Source organism: Prunus avium, chromosome 8, assembly GCF_965620075.1.
Source record: "Prunus avium chromosome 8, drPruAviu1.hap1.1, whole genome shotgun sequence".
Classification (NCBI taxonomy): domain Eukaryota; kingdom Viridiplantae; phylum Streptophyta; class Magnoliopsida; order Rosales; family Rosaceae; genus Prunus; species Prunus avium.
Genome location: NC_142291.1, coordinates 23,901,459 through 23,906,099, shown reverse-complemented (window position 1 = coordinate 23,906,099; position 4,641 = coordinate 23,901,459). Strand labels below are relative to the sequence as shown.

The following is a 4,641-nucleotide window of genomic DNA, read 5'->3' as shown; positions in this document are numbered from 1 at the left end:
ATTATACCGTCAATTCCTTGTGTCATACAATGCGACACATCCTCACAGGCCTCAGTGACACAAAGTCAACCCGAGCCGCATTCCTCACTCCTCACGGTCCGAATATCCCTAAGACTCGTGGGGCAAATTTCAAACGCGCGCTGACTCAACCGAAGGCAACTAAAATGTCTATGGACATCATTATAACTGAAGGCAACAAATTATCCGAAGGCAACATATTATCCGATGGCAATATTTTAGGTACCTATGGTGATTTGAAAACCTTGCCTGAACAATTATCATACTATTTCTCATTAAATCCTTTAATCCTGTTATAAATTCCTTTCCTACTTTCCAAGCCATTCACATTTTAAACATAAACAGAATTTTATAAAAATATTTTAATTCAACTTATTGCTTGGAAAGCAAAACCATAATTAATTCATTCAAGAGAAATAATTAAACTTTTACGGCATAAAATTCATTTATAAAATAAAAGTCCACTCACTGAGCGTCCAAGCTAGCCTGACCCTTTGAGGGTCCTTCCTAGGGGTTCAATGAAGCCCGAGTACCTATTTAAGCAATTAAAACATTTAATTAATAAAATAGCTCAACTATATATATTTAATCAAAACCCTGACCCTCGGCCTCAAAAGTGTGTGTACATAATTTAAGAAAGTTCCTAGGCCAATTTTCAACATTTCTCACAGGTGGAATGGTCTAAAAAGACCTGAGGTTAAATAAGCGATTAATTTCCCATAATGGTCAATCTGGTACCCCGTGGGGTCCATGACCTTTGATTACCAATCCAAGAGTTCCTATAGGGTCAACACACTTTACTAAACATGACCTGCAAGTTTGGTCCGAATTGAACGGTCCACGATCAGACAGTTATCGTTTATCTAAACTTTGAATTATTGAATTGGAGTATCCGGGACTCCGATTCTAGATCCGCGAATTTCTACACGATCCTAGAGGTGCCGAGATCAACATATTTGAAAATGAAGTCAATCCAGCGGTCCGAACATATCAAACTCGGATAACGCCTAATATGCGATATCTGATCGATGATCAAATGGTAACCAAATTGAAATCCGATTATACCGTCATGCTCAGGACGACGTGGGCTCAAATCGGAGTTATAACGTAGAAGTTATGATCTACGGAAGCTCAGTGGCATAACTGTAAATATTTCAAAATCAGTTTTTTAAAAGGGATATGATTTCCCCACTCCCCTTTTCTCCACTTACACTCCCTTTTGCTTTCTGATACTTTTTAATCAATTTTGTTCTTTCTCTTTCCTATTCTACCATTGCTCTACATTAATTTCTTTTTACTTCACTTTTATATTAGTTCTTTTTCTTTATACTTAATTTTCCAACTTGCACTCCATTTTCAGTAAAAAAAAATTTCCTTTAATCGATTAAGAAATTAAGTTTTTTTTTTCCCTTTAATACTAAAAATGGAGTGTAAGTTGGAAAATTAAGTATAAAGATAGAGAAATAATATAAAAGTGAAGTAAAAAAGAAATTAATGTAGGGTAAGGACAGAATAAGAAAGAGAAAGAACAAAATTGATTCAAAAGTATTAAAAAGCAAAAGGGAGTGTAAGTGGAGAAAATGGGAGTGGGGAAATCAGCTCCCTTTTAAAAAACTGATTTCGAAATATTTACGGTTATGCCACTAAGCTTCTGTAGATCATAACTTCTTCGTTATAACTCCGATTTGAGCCCACATCGTCCTGAGCATGACGATACGTAGGTATTTTATATCTACGGTACACCTCAAGAACTGTACCGAAATGCTGCCGAAATTCATTCACGTCGAAATCTAATCTCATGTAGCTGTAAATTACGTGACATGACTATGCCTTTTCGAATGGGATAGGGCCCTTACCGGAGGCATAAGGTGACGTTATGATTTTGTAAGAATACAACATGATTGTTGTATTGTGATTGTGGTTCCAGGAATTATGAGCAGAAGGTGGATACAGAACCCTAACAGGTGCGCAGACGAATACTTGGATGGAATCGAGGACTTTATTCACTTTGCACGATCACACAACCCGGGTGCAACTAGAATTCGGTGTCCTTGTAGGAGGTGTAACAACATGTTGTGGGAGAGAATTGAAACTGTTCGATTTCATTTAGTAAGGAATGGAATGATTGAGACATACAACACTTGGAACCATCACGGGGAACAATTAGACATTGCTTCGTCTTCAAGGGCCACAAGAGTGGACAATGTTGAACCTATTGTGGATCCTAATGAACAAGTCATGGATATTATAAATGATGTTTTTCCATTTGCATCGACGAGCAGCAATCAGCAAGGGGAAGATGATGTGCCTATACCAACGGATAGTGCAGAGTTCGAATAGTATGAAAAACTGTTAAGAAATGCCAACCAAGAGTTATATCCGGGGTGCGAGAGCTTTTCCGTTCTGACGGCGATTGTGGAGCTAATGCACGGAAAAATAAAGTACCGTATGTCGAACCTGTGTTTCGATTACTTTTTTAGGGTTTTCAAGAAAATGCTTCCGACGGACAATTGTTTGCCGAAAGACCACAGACAGGCGCAGAAGATGTTGAGTGGTCTTGGATTGGGTTATGAAAAAATCCACGCTTGCAAAAACAATTGCATGTTATTCTACAAAGAGTATGAAACATTAGATACATGCCCTATATGCAATGAGTCGAGGTTCAAACAGACGTCTCAGAATAGAATGACTAAGGTTCCACAAAAAGTCATGCGTTATCTGCCCCTGAAACCAAGATTGCAGCGATTGTATATGTCGACGCATACTGCCACACACATGAGATGGCATAAGGAAAAACGGGTAGACGACGAGGTGATGCGGCATCCTGCAGATGGGGAAGCATGGAAAGAGTTCGATCGAACGTTCCCCGAGTTTGCTGCTGATCCCCGAAATGTTAGGTTGGGACTTGCCACTGACGGATTCAATCCGTACGGGGTTCTAAACCAACACCATAGCAGTTGGCCGATTTTCGTATTCCCATATAATTTGCCGCCTTGGAAATGCATGAAAAAAGAGTATATGATGATGACTGTTTTGATAACTGAGGATCCTGGCAGGTCAATCGATGTTTAGTTAAGGCCGTTGGTTGATGAGCTCAAGGATTTATGGACAAACGGTGTGCGCACGTACGATAAATCCACTGGGAAGATATTCACTTTGCGGGCGGTAGTTATGTGGACTGTGAATGATTTTCCCGCATATGCAATGGTGTCGGGGTGGAGCACAAAGGGTTATATGGCATGCCCTGTATGCAAGGAAGATGTGACTTCTGGTTGGCATGCTGGAAAAATATGTTACCTTGGGCATCGAAGATGGTTGCCATGGGACCACGAGTGGTCGGAAAAAGATAAAGAGTTCGACAGGAACAAAGAGCGTCGCACAAGACCTAGAGAATCGTCCGGTGATCAGATCTTGGAACAGTTTAACCGTTTGGATTTTGGTCCGTTCGGGAAAACAGTTAGTAGGACCAGACCTGCTACACATATGAACTGGACACACAAGTCTATGTTTTTTGAGCTCCCATATTGGTCGAAACTAAAATTGAGGCACAATCTCGACGTTATGCATGTTGAGAAAAATGTGTTTGACACATTGATGGGAACGATTCGAGATATCAAGGAGAAGACAAAGGACACGATAAAAGCTCGTCTTGATTTGGAAAGAATGGGCATACGAAGGGGTTTATGGCTGAAAAGGGGCAGTGATAAAGCTATAAGGGATCTTGAATTTTTTTCCATGAAACCGAATGACAAAAAAGAGTTTCTACAGTTTGTATCGTCTGTAAAGTTTCCTGACGGGTATGCTTCTAATATCGTACGTTGCGTGAATATTGACGGGGGTAAATTTACTGGACTCAAAAGCCATGACTGCCATGTGTTTATGCAACGCCTACTTCCTGTGGGGATTAGACACCTATTGCCGGCAGATGTAGTCAAGCCAATCATATTGTTGTTCAGATTTTTTTCCCAACTGACGGCAAAAACAGAGCGAAGCCCGAAGGATCAATTGTAGAGGCTTGGGTTCAATATGAGGCGCTTACTTTCTGTGGGATGTATTTAAAAGATGTGGACACGGCTTTCAATCGACCTCAGCGCAATAATGACGGAGGTGTGAAAAATGAGCAACTCTCTGTTTTTACCCAAAGCGCACGACCCTTTGGAGATCCTGTACGAGGAGAGTCATTTTCCAAAAATGACATGGAGGTAGCTCATTGGTTCGTATTGAATAATTGTGATGAGATAATGGCATACTTAGATGAGCATGAAGAGATGATGAAGCGAGAACATCCATCACATTTGTATTCCAAGAAACACCGTGAATTGTTTCCAAAATGGTTTTTGGAATATGTAAGTTATAACTGATGTGTAATTGCCATATATATTATAGTATTTAATTTTCTCAAACTAATATGTGAATGTTTTTTTTATAATATTAGGGGAATAAGTTGAAATCAGATAATTCCCCCACATACAGTGAAGAGTTATATAACTTGGCATTCGGCCCACTTTGGGCTGAATTATTCTCGGGTTGCCATGTTAACGGCGTCAAGTTTTTAGGGATTGCACGAGATGACAAGTTGTGTACGCAAAATAGAGGTGTCCATGTTCCAGGTGGAGGCCAAAG

The 4,641-nt window shown here is 39.9% G+C and overlaps 1 pseudogene; it reads left to right on the top strand.

Annotated features, from left to right (window-relative positions):
• Positions 1-2,832: 2,832 nt before the first annotated feature.
• On the top strand, positions 2,833-4,029 carry LOC148292350 (uncharacterized; annotated as a pseudogene).
• The last annotated feature ends 612 nt before the right edge of the window (positions 4,030-4,641 follow it).